Below are 15,459 nucleotides of genomic sequence, written 5' to 3' on the forward strand. Positions count from 1 at the left end.
ACATCGCGTGCGACTATCGCTCCCATTTTAGGGCTCAGGACCATCAGGGCAAGAATCCACGCCATTCCGCAATTGCATATCTCAACCTGCAACTTTGGGCACTAATATCCTCGCAGATGGGGGGATGTCGAGAGCCCAGCGGCGGAGAATGAGGCGTGTGTGAGGTGAGTGTGAGGTGCCCTAGTGTTCGGGGTGTGTGAGGCGTATGTGAAGTGTGTGTGTGTGTGTGTGTGTGTGTGTGTGTGTGTGTGTGTGTGTGTGTGTGTGTGTGTGTGTGTGTGTGTGTGTGTGTGTGTGTGTGTGTGTGTGTGTGTGTGTGTGTGTGTGTGTGTGTGTGTGTGTGTGTGTGTGTGTGTGTGTGTGTGTGTGTGTGTGTGTGTGTGTGTGTGTGTGTGTGTGTGTGAAAAATGTAGTGCTGAGGTCTGTGTGTGTGTGGTGAGTGTGACATGTATGAAGTGTGTGGTGTACTTAAGGTGTGTAAGGTGTACTACTGAGGCTTCGAGGTGTTTTGCACTCAAGGGACCGCAAGGTGGGCAAAGACTTAACTGATGTGTAACGTAGAGTCGTGGATAAATAAACATTCACACTTTTTAGTCGAATAATTATGAAGCTTTAGCACAATATCATGGAAATAAACTATGCTGGGTTTCTTATATCACATCAACGGGTGAATCAGTATTTATCCCCCAGTTGTATCACATCTGGGCATTCTCTCTCTCTCTCTCTCTCTCTCTCTCTCTCTCTCTCTCTCTCTCAATGCCAACCTCACAAGCTACCCCGTCCAACCCCAACCCATTCCTTTCCACTCTTTCTCCTTCCTATCCACTTCTGATTCCTCTTTTCTTCATCGATTTCTACCGTGTCCATAAAAGCACACCCATTCCACTCCCAACACTCTTTTTTCAACCTTATTTAATGTTCTTTTCTTCCTCTTAACCTCCTGACCCCTTGCATGTTGCCCAAACTTAGGCTTCGAATTCCTTTATCCACGAACACACCCAACTCTCCTTTTTTCAGACCGATCGTAAATATTTTCTAAATATTTTCTCTTCTCCATTTGGCGCTGGGGAGGGACGCCTTCATGTGGTGGCATCGATATATCCGGGCAAGTGTACTACTTGGTTATAAAAACGTCCCTCAGCTCCCGCCGCTCAAAATGTGGATGGTGGACTGATGGAGACGAACAACTTTAAAATGCAATCCACAGGATTCACATTTCAGTTTTCAGTTGTGCCTGGGACAACAACTATTAGTGCTGCCATACTCCTCCTCCTCCTCCTACTACTACTACTACTACTACTCCATTCACCCTTTAAGTGCAATAATGTACAGTCTTTTTAATATTATTGTTACTTCTACCAAACGAGTTTCCTTAGCTTTGGGGAAACGGATTGTAGTGAAGAAGTTAACGGACGCTGTATAAAAAACCTTTACTTACATAAGCCTCATCTAAGCTGAATATAACCACCCGATGGTAGAAAGAATAAAGCAATAAATACGTTATAGGATTACATATCATTACCTACAAATTCAATCAAACTGAATCTATGCGACAGGTGCCATTATCAGTTTCGGTACCTCTGGTAAATGGCGCCTGGTGGTCTAGTGGTTTGAATGCCCCAGATGAGTGACGGCCTTGCATAATTTCGATACTGAATAGACGACAGAAGATTTCTCGCTTACGTAATGCCATCAGGGGAAGCAGGTTTGTCATCTACCCTTAATATACTGGACTTTAGGTAGTCTATCCTTGGGCCTCTGCACCTCGCTGGGAGTAATGGAATTGGTTGTTTACTACGTCTGGTAATACGGAATAACCACAAAACTAATCCGGCTAATGCCGTTTTGTTTTCCATTAATGAGTTACATAAAAGAAGATAATATACAGTGAGTGAAATGAAGCATAAAACTAAAGCAAAAATTAAATACCCAATTTCTTGTAATAAATGACGGGCAAAACACTGAATTCTTTCTACTTCAGCTAAGACGGGTAGGAGCAGCCTACACACAACCAACAGACGTCTTCCCTCAAATTCACTGACTATGAACTGCAATAACAAAACTATCTACCTATCTATCCATCGCCAGGCGCCTTAATCCCGTAAGAGGTGGCCAAAAACAAATCGCCTCCATACCCCCATGTCCCTGCGATTTCGCTACTCTCCCACCAACGTACACCCCCTTCTCTCATATACCTCTCCACTCATCTCCGGTCTACCCACCCCACTCCCCCTCCCCCCACCTCACTCACAAGACAATACCAAAACTAAGCCATAATAACAGATTCTCAAACATTGGAGAAACCGTATTACTAAGGGAATTCACACAGCCAAACTGACTCATTTGAAGTTAGGCAGGCAAAAGTTCCAGGAAAATGGTGAATAATCATATCTTCAGGAAATTAGAATGAGTTAATCTGAATCCACAAGGTGTCATGTCCCGATGGCCAGATAGCCTTTTTCAAGCTTGTGGGAGCTTTTGAGTATAATGCTTCTCTTAGTATGTTTAAAGTGGATTATGCCTAACTGGATTAAAGTTGGTTACAATCACAAATTCTGGTCGTACAAGCGACAGTTCAGAGTGCAAAACTAACAAGCCTTCACATCCGGTCAAACGAAACTTAACGAGTGTTCACGTCTAAATCTCCAGCGACCCTGGTTATTATGCAGTGATTATATCAAGGCAGATTCGGCAGAACCAACAGGAACCCTTTTATGCAAAGCCTCATGCTCTGATACACCAATCTCAGAATACAGATTTCGCCTGGGTGACGAAATTGTTCTTAATCTTATATGGCCTCGCTTAAAAAAAAAAAAAAAAAAAAAAAAAAAAAAAAAAAAACTAACTTCATTTTTAGCGTTTCTCTTCCTTGCCTGTTCAATTACAGTTGCTTATGTTTTCCTCATACTATGTACATACCTATGGCCAGAGTCAGACACATAAAAAAAAAAAAAAAAAATATCGCTGGGGATATAAGATAAAGAATAATATCCGCGTATTCCTCCAGTAAAGAATAAACAAATAAGGGTGACGGGAGAATGGGCTTGAAAGCCACCTCTTTGTAGTGGAATAAGTATATAGTGACCCCCCCCCCGCCCATCATCTGTGTTGCAATCTGTCTTTCTTCAAAACATAAAAGTTTTGGCTACATTTAGTAATTCCTTTATCTTCTGATGTCGGTATTAAAGGAATACATTGGAGCCATGACTTGGATTCCCCTAATGTGATTGTATGAGAAATTCGGTTAGGGTGATAAAGGAAAATAATAATAGCTACTCCTATTATTATTTATCATTATTAGTAACATTATAATCAGTATTATTCCCGTAGCCGAGTCATGAGAATACCTGGCTTAATACTGCTGGTGTGAATTGGTGGTGGACCACCTATGTTACAGCCTGAATATTCCCTTGATAAAAATGGGTCACTTGCAAATCCTATATCAGGATAATTGGAGAAGAATTCTGGCAGCATTTTCTACAGTCTATCTTGCCTATTTCTCCCTTTGGTATTACGTTTATCCCTCTATCAGCCGCCTCTCAAGTGTGTTCAATATAGCACTTATTTAGCTATACAGTGTGATATTCATCCTCCTTGTTCCTCCTACACATGCTGTAACCAGAGAGCACTCAGAAAGTGCATACCTCCGCCAATGTGACTGGAGGATCCGGATCCTCCCTAAAATTTAATCAATTTTTTCTTAGCCCGTGACCCACGAATCCACAAAATTTCATATAAATTCATTGAGAACTTTTGGAGAGATCGTATGGACAGACAGAGAGACAGACAAACGTAGGTGAATACATATCCTCCTCCAAACTCGTTGGCGGAGGTAACTAACGCCACTTCCTATGATGAAACCATAACTTTCAAACACCTTTACAGTCTCAGTATATACTCCTATCCAACTCTCAAAAACTACGTCCAGTCATACCGTGTCCCACTTCCTTCGCCTAATCTAACCAACAACCTAACCTATCCTTCTAACCTCCTTTACTTCTCAATTTCTATTCATATCCAACTTTCAACTGCCACTCCCAGCCATATCGCGCCCCCACTTCCTTGGCCTGACTTGAACTTTGTATTTTCATCTCAGTTCTGTACGTATCATTATATTTTGTTTTATCTGGCAATGTTTCTTACAAAATTTCCTCCATCCCCTACTCTCAGAACATAACTTTTAATTCTTCACGCCAATTCTCAGTTCTACGGCACCTCCAGGACAGTTCTCATTTTTCTTCCTCATTGTCAACCCTAACTTTATCTTTTACGGTCGTATTATTATAACTGTGTGCGTCAAAGTGTTATCAAGCTATAATAATGTTCATTTATGGGCCTTCCGTAACTGTTGGATTTAATCAGCCTGAATCCCACATTACAGAGTACAGTCAGCAGTGATACAGACGGGTCAGGCACGTTCTATCATTAAATGCTTCAGAAATAATATTCAAATACTGGTGTCTGTTCACACCCTCATGGTTCTAATAACCCTCTCCTTAGTTTCTTCCATTAGCTATATCTTCTTTGAACACTGTAATTATACTCGATGACACTGTTCTAGCTATTTACTCTAACTTCATCTTTTCATTTCTTAGTTTCATCGTGGACTCCATCACTGCATGGACTCTTCCATAAGCTGAAGAAGTAACCCTATCTGACGGATTGCTTGTAACCTTACTTGCATACATGTACGACCATAAACATGCCAGAGATTTCTCCATCAAGGCAGTCCATATCTAGACACAGTTGAAACCAGGAGTTCTTTTCGTTTCTTTTCCTTTTGTCTTTTGTTTTGTTTTTAAGGGTGATGAGATATTCATTTTCATCTACATACAGCAAAATAAAGGCTATTTGTGTTTGTTTGTTTGTTTTTTTTAAAGATACCAGCGTGTTCAATCTACTTTGTGTGAAAGATGAAATATGCTAAATTAATTTTCTTTCTTTCATTTGAAACAAAGAACGAAGAGTTTATAATGTGGCACAGTATGCTCAGCTTCAGCAATGTATACCTTCAGCCACTCACAACTTCTAAAGGTACTGTAATATAAGAGAATACGTCGTTCAGATTCAGTTCCATAAAACCAAGAGGCCACGACAGATATTTTCAAAACTATACCATTACTAATTTCTCTACCAACTGATCTACTTATTCATTCTTATAATCTCACTCAACATTACGTTCATAGCCTCACGTCTTCAACCTCACTTTTTAAACCTCACTCCCAAAGACTCACTCCCACTATCATACTCTCTCAACCACACTCAGACAATCACATTCCCAAAATCATACTCTCCCATCCACATTTAGACAATCACACTCCTCAGACAATCACATTCCCACAATCATTCTCTCCCATCCACATTTAGACAATCACACTCCTACAACCTTTCCCCATTAACCTCATTCCTTCATTCCTACTCCCCCATCTACAACCCCACAACAACGCACCTCCATTAACACTCCCACAAACAAACTCCCACAATCACACTATCGGCCACAATCTCACAGCTTCATTTTTACAGTCTCTCTCTCTCTCTCTCTCTCTCTCCAGGCCACCAAATCCCCGAGATGCCTGTGTCTGGTTGGCTAAAACTGCCGTCCATCTTGAGTGTGAGGTCTTGCCATTCCAGATCTCCTTATGTAGAGCTTGACCTGGCTATATGGTTGGTAGGGGATGGGAGGTGTAGGAAGAGAGGAAATATGTCAGAAGAGAAGACGGCGAGGAAGAGGAGGAAAAGAAAGGGAAAAAAGGAGAGGAGACAAGAAGAGGAGGAGGAGAAGGGAGAAGAGAGGAGGAGAGAACTGATGAGAGAACATTTCCCAGCAGAAGGTACTTGATTTTATGAGAGAGAGAGAGAGAGAGAGAGAGAGAGACTATGGACAATATGCAGCCGGCACCCAAACCTCGCGGCATCATGTCAGACATATTCATAATCATTCTTAAGCTACTTCCAAGATTATTTGTGTATATTCTCATCTTTACTCATACCGCCAACAGCTGCTTCATGGCCAAGGTAGAATGAAAAGCGTGGTCCAAACATATCGCTCCTTTTTCACTCAACAGGGCGTGTTCTCGTGCATTGTGGAGACGGCTCAGTTAGAGTTATCGACGTCTATCCTGCATCTATTTAATCATTTCCTACACACACACACACACACACACACACACACGCACACACACACACACACACACACACACACACACACACACACACACACACACACACACACGCACACACACGCACACACACACACACACACACACACACACACGCACACACACACACACACACACACACACACACACAACCAGCAGACCAGGCCGTCCCCGCAACACACAAGATACGACCAAGCAAACTTATATTGCAGCGCTATCCACGGATCACACTGTATAGGAGAATATTATACGTGGCAAATATGGCGAAACAATGATTTCTTGAATATTAACCCCCTCAGACCTAGGACGCGATTTTCTGGATTTCTGCTACCCAAAGATTCACTCAGCTCGAGAGAGATTTCTAACTGGAGGGGTTAGGTATAACTTTCATTAACTTCTTCACCCCAAACGCCTCTCCGTGTTGATGAAGTCGCCTGGCTGTAGCAACATTAAAATACAAGAATTACATTAAGTTAAACGGATTGGCCATTTTAATACGGTGGCCTCTTATTTTTTCTCTCTCTCTATTCTTGCTTCTGTCGAGCGATTTTATCCAACTCTGTGAGATCTGTTGTAGCGAATGGATGTATGGAATCTCCTCAAAGCCGAATATATGCCAGTGGGTGGCAAGATAAGCTACAAAATTCAGTCATCGTGTCAGAGCTCAGTTTTACATAAGGCTGCGTGTTACTACTTTCTTCGCTCGTACGGTGGTGGAGAGGGACGCCTGCATACTGTGGCAACGATATAACCGCATGGTGGGGCTGCCCGATACACAAACTCTTCCAAACTCACTCCCTAACCCCTAAACGGATGATGGTGGACTGTGGGCAAAGAACAACTTGAGCCTCAAGTCTACCAAGTATACAATGAGATGAGCCTGGGCTACAAGTACTGTCAATACTACTCATCACTCATACACCTTCAAGATACTTAACAAGGTAGTGTTTCAACAGTTAATAATATTCCCAAACAAAATGTTCTCCGAAAACAATGGAATACTATGCAGTTATCCGCCCTCAAATCTTGTTAATATCTTCTACAATATAGACACTTAATTTTTTTCCATCGCGACTTCACAGCCAAACTGAAGTTAATATTGGAGTGAATAATACGACCGATCAAAATGACCTCTGAAAATAATGAACTGCGCCTGCTTGTATCAGTCCATATTAGGTCCACTGCAGGACTCCGGACCTTCTCCCCGTAGGGAAAGTGACAGCCAGAATTTACCCTCCTCTCACGCTGTAAGCTTGACTGAAGAAGGGGTGTTGTATTGGCTATCTGTGTGTCAGTGTGTCACCGGTAGAACAGACAGGAAGCAAACATCTGCAGGCGTATGAAGGGATATACTATCAGAACCTACGTTATATATCTACCACGTCTGGGGCTCGAACCCTAGACAGGTCTTCCGCATCGCAAGACGAGGATGATAACCACCGAGCCGCCGAAGTTTCAATGTCCAACTGCTACGGAGACCTTTTGATTACAAGAACTGTAGCAGCAACAGCAACAGCAGCAGCAGCTGTGGTAGTAGCTGCAACCCTAGGCTCATTTGGACCCAGTCGACTAAAGGCCGATGATGCCCGTCTCCTGCAACCCATCCTCCACTTTCAGGTGAGAGAGAAGGAATGAAAGACGTTTTTATAAATGGGCAATGGAGGAACCCAGTTACATCAGTGCCACCATGTGGAGGCATTTCTCTCCTCCAGCACCCCCAGGAATTGTTAAAATCGTTCGCATATACTTCCCCTTTGCTCCTCATCCCTCTGCCGCTCCGATACCTCATACCTCTTTGCCGGATCTCTGTGTCGCATCTCGCAAATGACCCACCGAGATCTTATCGCCGGCATACAAATCGCGACATTACGGCGACACAAAAACACGGGATTGCCTCGCTGTTTTTAATATTTGCGGCGGACTCACTGAAGCCAAAAATTTAACCTCGACAAAATGCAACAAGATGACTTTTAATCGAAGAAAAAAATCTGTGTGTGTGTGTGTGTGTGTGTGTGTGTGTGTGTGTGTGTGTGTGTGTGTGTGTGTGTGTGTGTGTGTGTGTGTGTGTGTGTGTGTGTGTGTGTGTGTGTGTGTGTGTGTGTGTGTGTGTGTGTGTGTGTGTGTGTGTGTGTGTGTGTGTGTGTGTGTGTGTGTGTGTGTGTGTGTGCGTGCGTGCGTGCGTGCGTGCGTGCGTGCGTGTGTGAGAATCTGCGGACCATGAAGTACTAAGCAAACTTTTTCCAAGGCAAGAAGGAAAGGATCTGAAAGCACTCAATGTGAAAGCAAGGGCAGATGAAGCGGTCTTGGAGGCAATCCTGCAGAAAAGCATTCCTCGGACTTATCGATACCTCCCTCTGCATTCTAGCTTGGTGTCTCGAGAAGTATTAAAAAAAAAAAATAAAGGTGGAACCCCCACTATGCTGAACCTTTTGATATGCATGAGGAAAGAGCTCTGAATTACTCTCTGTGCTGTGAATCCTGATCTTTTTCAGTTTAATTTCCACAGAAGAACTCTCAAACCACCAGCGGATCTCCTCGCGTTTTATGCTTCAGACAAATTATAGCAAGCTGGACTACCACAAGGAATGTGGGCTGCAGACAGACGCTGTTCGAGACCTGTAAATAGTCAGTGCCCGTCAGACAGACAGGTATTAGACTAGTAATTTCCTTAAAGCAAATACTAGTAAGTATACTGGCGTTAACATATACGTTTTTAGTTCATTCACAGGCGCTTTATTAATGTAAGGAATCTGGGAGCAATCTCTTAAATAAAAAATACTGTATAATTAATTCCTATTTCCCTACGAAGGGAAAAAACACAGGGCACCGTAGCAAACAGTAACAAACCATAACCACTGCTGTGTTCAAACTGGCAACACCAATGATGATCGTTAGCTTGTGATGTGACTGTGTATATTCAAAAGGTAAATTCACTGTCATATAAAATTCCTATTTTACCATGTCAAATATAAAATACAATGGAACTCTTTTAGATCTTTAAGATCTCTTTGAAAAAAACTCAATCTTTTCACTGCACACCGTTGACTCCCTTATATCTCACGGATCTCAGTTTTGGATCAACTACTACATTGCATATTTTGTTTCCATATTCTATCATTTACTCTTTCATGCCACTGAATAAAGTACAATATTCTGGATTCAGCTTAAAGTTTTAGTTAAAAGGTTACTCAGAATACCACATGCACTGAAATACATCCAAGGCGGTTCATACGCAACTCAATTCTCAAGGTTTGCGGGTGACGGCTTCGTCAGGTTTTAAATGTGTCTATCTTTTATTATTTTTTCTTCCAATTATCCTTTTCATGCTTATTAATGTCTGTATTTATGTTCAGAAATTGCATGGATGACTAGTAAATTCAGGTAACAGTCAAAATGCAGTATCAACGCTTCTCACACCAGCATACGAGACGTCCATCACAGCACAAAACTGAGGAGCGCAATTTACGGATCATCTTGCACACATAGAGCTATCTCTCAGGTTCAATTTCAACAGGAGCTACGGGTAATGAAGTGTCACTGGCTGGCATCACTACCTACAGATGGGACGAAACCGGACTCGAGCAATGTATTACCATATGTTTCTGTATGCTTGGTATAACCTAAAATTCTCAGACACCTGCGAATAACTCTCAGCTTAATAAAATCGCATGGTGTTAGCTGTCATATAATACTCCTATGATACTATCCCTTCGCTGAATACATTTGTCTTGAAATGTCTTTAAAGAAATGCTAAAGAGGATACGACCATGAAAATGGTATCAGTATTAACACACAGACTCCTACGACTCATTGCTAGGCGCTTTTTTTTTTCTTTTTCTTATTTTACAGATGATGATCACAGGAAGGAAAACTATATTAAATAAAGAAAAATACTTGGTGTTAACTGGAATTCAATACTCCAGAGAGGTCAACTGCATTCGCACTAACGTTCTCAAACTTCTGTGACTGGCTCTTAGCTGACTAAAATTGTCTGACTTTCGCTGGAATAATACATTAGACACGATCCAATCATGAAAGAGTTAAAACTCAAGCTGATGGCACCTTGTTTTACCTACACCATTCAATGCCAGAGTCCTTAACTAAGATGGTGACTTTATTTATAATTTTGATGTTAATTCTTGATAGCACCGGACGATTTTGTTCAACTTAAGATAGATCCCTCCTCGTGAAAGGTATATTTAAATAAAATCGTCTATCAGTGGCCAGAATAAGAAAGGTCTGCAGTGTAAGGGCTTAAAGGATACATAATACACAATCATAATCTCACTCAAATCTCCCTCGCCCACAATATCAAAATGGATAGGTAAGGATAGACAATAATCGTCGTCCAAGTGTAGGGACTTAATACATCAATACACAAACCCAGTCTCAGTCAAATCCCTCTAGCCCACAATGTCGAAATGGATATCGCCGCAAGAATGTTCGGATTATTTCCCAAAGTTCTACTCGCGAAGTGCCAATAACGCCGAACGGATTAAGGGAATATTTACAATGCCGGGGACGACATTCCGGAGAGAGGATGCAGGGAAAAGAAACTGCCCCAAGACCGTGTAAGCAGACGAACTAGCTGCATATGCCTGGTGAACAAGATAAGATATTCGGGATAGGAATGCTGGGTCGTCGGCTGGGAGATGAATCGAGAAGGAAATGATAAACGCGCGGAGAAATGGAGGATGCAGAATATAAAGTGTATGTTGAAAAAAAAAAAAAAAATAGAAAATACCACTTGGAGAACACTGAGTACTTAATTAAAAAAAAAAAAAAGACTAAATAAGGAGGAAATGATTAAGACACGAAGATTTTTGGGGTTGAAGAAATGGAAAATTATCTGTAAACTGAAACTTACGAAAATAACTAAGGTGGAAACGATAAGCTCGTGGAGAAATGAGGGACAACTACATATCTGATAAATGACATAAAAACAATAGCAACTCATAAATACAGGGTGGTCCATATATAACGCTCCTCTTATACTCCGCCAAGTGCTTTCTCGTGTGTGGTGGGGACGGCTTAGTGTTATTAAAGTCCAGCCTGTACCATTTATTCATCTTACTCCCACTACCACATCCACGCCCACATCAGCCGACTGAGCCGTCCTCGCAATACATAACATCAGACAAGGTACTAGTGGAGCTCTACTTACGGGCCATTCTGTTTGAAGAGAATAAGTACGTACGAAGAGGAAACTAAGACGAAAATGACAAAATTATGGAATATGAAAAAAACAAAAAAAGCTAAGATAAATATTGCTGACTGACTGATAAACTGAAACAAAGAAGTGGTAGATTCAGGGGGAAAAATACAAATGAACAGAAAATAACTGAGGTGATACTGGCAAACTGAGAGAGAGAGAGAGAGAGAGAGAGAGAGAGAGAGAGAGAGAGAGAGAGAGAGAGAGAGAGAGAGACTAAAGCAAGGAAAAACCAAGATAAAAATGTCAGACCGAGAGAAGTGGTCGAGGTGGGGTGGGCCGAGGGATAGTGCGAGAGGCGTCCCAGTCCTGCAGAAATAACCAGGTGTCACTTGCTTCGGGGGAGGTGAGATGCCGGGCGCGGGGGGTGATGAGGGTGGGGTGAGGGGGCGGGGGTGTGGAAGGGTGAGGGGGCTGGGAAGAGGTGAGGACGGTAAGAGATGTGGGGGAGGGATAAGGAGGGTGAAGGGTAGGGGAGAGGACGAGGGATGAAGGTCAGGTGATGGGGGTGAGGAGGTATGAGGTGGGGGGAATCAGCGAGAAGGAATGGAGGATGGTGGAGACGAGAGGAGAGGGGAAGGCTGAAGAATGAGGGAGATGAGAGGAAAAAAATACTGGAAGGAATGAGGGGTGGGGGAGAGGAGGCTTGGGTAAGAGTGAGGGGTGTGGAGGTGGGAGGAAGATATAATTATGTGGGAGGGTATGAAGTGTAGGGGGTGAGAAGAACCGGGGAGTAGCGAGAAAAGAAACGGAAATATGGGGGAAGGAGGGGAATGGAATATGTGGGAGAGCGGTACGGGTTGATGAAGGAGAAAATAATTACGAAGGAAGGGAAAACTCTGTGGGAGGAACGGGAAAAATAAGTGGGAGGAAAAGAGGAAATTAGGAGGGAGACGGGAAAATATGTGGAATAAAGCGGCAAGGGTTAGATGACGGGTGGGCGGGACACTGGTAGGAATAAGGGGGGGGAGGGGTGCAAGAGGTAGATAAGGAGAGACAGGAAAGAAGGGCAGAATAGAGAAAGGTGGGAGAAGGGGAGAAAGGAGTGACAGAGGGATGGGAGGGTGGGGGGAATGATAGCACGGGAAATGAATAGGACACACAGGGAATGACAGAAGGACAAGGGCAGGACAGGGAGAGGTTGGAGGAAGAAGGGGAAATATATGGGAGGGAATAATGAGGGAGCAATTAGCTAGACAGGGATAGGCGAGATGGATGGATCATTGAAATATCTGAGAGGGTATGCAGGAGGCAGGAGGGGCTGGAGGGAGGAGTGGGAGGAGAGAGGAGTGGGAGGAGAGAGGAGTGGGAGGAGAGAGGAGTGGGAGGAGAGAGGAGTGGGAGGAGGGGAGTCAGGGAGGGTAGGATAAAATGAATACTGGTATGTAAAATAAATGGAGATGAGTTGCTAGTGGCGGAGGACACTAGAAGGAGGGGGGGTGACTGGAGTGGGAAGGGGAGGGGAAGGAAGGGGAAACATGAGGAAGGGTAGGATAACATGAAGATATAAAATAAATGGAAGAGGTGAGATGCTGCAAGGACACTAGGGTGAGGGGGAATGAGGGGGATGGAAAGGAGAGGAATGAAGACAATATGCAGCAGGATTAAAGGCATTCGATGACAGGCGGGGAATGAGATGAGGAGAGGAAAGAGAAAGGGAAACCATGAAGTGTGGTGAGGTAAGGCGCTGGAATCGTAAAGGAACAGAGGTGGGGCTAGGAGAGAGGAGGAGAGGAGAGGGGAGGATTATAAAAGGCGTAGGGAAAAAGGGAAAGCACACGAAAGGACTGAACATGTGGGAGGGAGAAGAAACAGGACAATGTGGGAAGGCAAGAAGAAAAGGGAAAATGTGGAAGTGGAAGAATATGCTGGAGGAAAGGAAAGGGGAAGAATTTGTGAGAGGAGAAAGGAACGGGAGAGTATGTGGGAGTAAGAGGAAAGAAGAGATTAAGTGGGAGAGGAAAAGGAAAGGGAATATTGTGTGGGAGGGGGAGGAAGTATTGGAGGAAATAAAAGGGAGAATATGTGAAAGAGACAGAAGAATAGGGTGAATATGTGAAAATGGGAACGGAAATGGGAGAATGTGGGAAGGAGAAATGGGGAAAATATGTGAGAGAGAAGCAGGTGGAAAGGATAACCACATGGGAGGTGTGGGAAGAACGTGGAAAGAGAATGTGTGGGGCGATGATGGGAGGGGGGATTGAGGAGAGTGGGGATGGGGAGGAGGAAGGGAGAAATTAAGTGGGAGGACGAGAAGGGAAGTAAGGAGGCGGGGGGAAGAAAGCAGATGGGGGAAGCTAGATAGTGGCGAGGATGATGGAAGGTAGGGAAATCTGGAGTAAAGGTAGGCAGAAGTAAGAGGAAGGGGGTAATATGCGACAACGTGAGGTGGGATGAGAGCAGGAGGAAAGATATGTGAAAGAATGGGTAGGGGCGGGAGAAGGGGGGAGCATAATACGGTAGTGTGGGACGGTTTGAAGCTGGGGAGACAAGGTGAGCAGGGAGGCGCAAAAGGAGGGGGAGAAATATGCAGGAGGGTGAAAGGGAGGGTTAAGTTTCTGGACTGCAGTCAATTTCAGTACTTTTACTTTTCAGGAGAGTCTAGAATAGCTTAGGATTGGTTAGGTTAGGACGGAAAGAGCAGTGAAGGAAAGCACAGGGGTCTGCTGAGGGGAAGGAAGGGCATGAACAAGGGGGAGACCATAAGAGCGAAATGGAGGGGCAAGATGAAGGTGGGGGACATAGGGACTGAGTATGAGCAGGAGAATGGAACATATGGGGAAGTACGAGGGATATAAGTAAACAAGAAATGGGGCAGGGAAGAGGAGAGGACAGGAGTCACAAAAAGGGGGAAGGTAGATGGGAGATAAAAATATAATGGTAGTGGGCTGGATAGCGGAGAATGAAATAACCAGTGGGAGTAGGCAGGGGAAAAAAGAGGGGGTTATATGGAGGAATTATGTGAAGGGGGGAGGAGGAAGAGATGAGAAACATGTGTAAGAAGGAATGATAAAAGTAGAAAAGCAGGGGGAGGGGGTATGGGAAAAATTGTGGAAAGTAAATGATGGAAACTGAGATGGGAAAAGAAAAAATGCGAGAAGGAAGGTAGGAGAGGGGAGAGAAAATTAATGCGGGGGGAGGGGGAGCACGGATGTAGGGAGGATGATGGGATGGTAGGAGTGAAAGAAGAGCTTAAAGATGACACGGGAATATGAGGAGGAAGAGAAGAAGTGGTGTGAGGTGGGATGGAGAGAGACGAGTGCTGTAGGGGGTGGAAGAATGCTGAATGGGAGGGCGGAGAAAGAAATGCAAGCGGGAAATATATGAAGGAGAGGACACGCGAGGGGAAGAAATGGCTTATGTGAGGCAGGGGGAAGAAGAGGTCAAGAGTGTGTTGGAGTGGGAGCTGCAAGAAGATGGGGCAGCATATTGTTCAGGTGGGGGTAAGAGAGGAGAGGGAATAAAGCAATGAAGGTAGGGAAACATATGAACAAGGAGAGAGGAAGAAACTGTTGATGTGAGATGTGGGGATGGAGATAAAAAAGTAACTAAGTAGTGGAAGAGATGAGAGGAACATAAAAGTGGTAGCAGGTCTGGAGGGGAGAGATACGAAGGGAGGGAGGAGAGGAAAGTGAAGGGGGAAAACACGTGAGGGGGGGGGCAAGAGTTACCTGCCTGAGGCCACTTACAGGCAGACTAAGCTACACCCACAACTGATCATTAGGGCAGCAGACTGGCCGGACTAAAGGTCCTCCCTCCAGCAGATTCTTGATTGGTCAGACGGCCGATTTGCATGACCATATGACTCGGGTTTTGCCTAACCATTTCGACTGCCCTTCACTCCTGCCCACTGCTAAGCTTACTTTTATATTCTTGACGGGACGAAACTATCAAAGTATTATGTCTCTGTAGGCGCCTCTTAATGCCACACCTACGCCGGTCACATTTTGCCACCAATATCCGTGACCACTCGGGTTGCCAAATGAGCACAGAACTGGAGTCAGATTTGACTTGTCCTCGGTAGATAGGACGAACAGCTAGAACGGACCCGCCTCCACACAATGGTTCTTAGACTCGGTGAGAATGCAA

The sequence above is a fragment of the Coenobita brevimanus genome, chromosome 91, assembly GCF_032717465.1.
Source record: "Coenobita brevimanus isolate Jiangsu-jjx chromosome 91, ASM3271746v2, whole genome shotgun sequence".
Taxonomy (NCBI): Eukaryota; Metazoa; Arthropoda; class Malacostraca; order Decapoda; family Coenobitidae; genus Coenobita; species Coenobita brevimanus.